The sequence below is a fragment of the Hylaeus volcanicus genome, chromosome 9 (genome assembly GCF_026283585.1).
Source record: "Hylaeus volcanicus isolate JK05 chromosome 9, UHH_iyHylVolc1.0_haploid, whole genome shotgun sequence".
NCBI classification, from domain to species: domain Eukaryota; kingdom Metazoa; phylum Arthropoda; class Insecta; order Hymenoptera; family Colletidae; genus Hylaeus; species Hylaeus volcanicus.
The window spans coordinates 1,787,668-1,787,993 of record NC_071984.1 but is presented as its reverse complement, the minus strand read 5'-3'; positions in this window follow the sequence as shown (position 1 = coordinate 1,787,993).

Sequence of the window (326 nt, the reverse complement as noted above, 5' to 3'; positions counted from 1 at the left end):
CGATCATTTCGATGATCGTTTTATTGGCACTTTGAGCCCCGGAAAAATTCAACAAACACTATTGCCGATTGATTCGCTGCGTCAAACCTACTGGCGACCGAGTCACCTCTCGAGTATAAAGGGTTAAGAGTTTTTCTGTGGCCCCTAGCAGTATATTTTTGTTACATCTTATTTTCTTTACATAATTATACCATAAATGCACAGATATGTCTACCATAAATGCACAGATATGTCTACCATGAATGCACTGAAATCATCGCTGCGGGGTGTACCCCTGGGAAAGGTACGGTAAGGTCTCCATAAATGCACAGATATGTCTACCATAA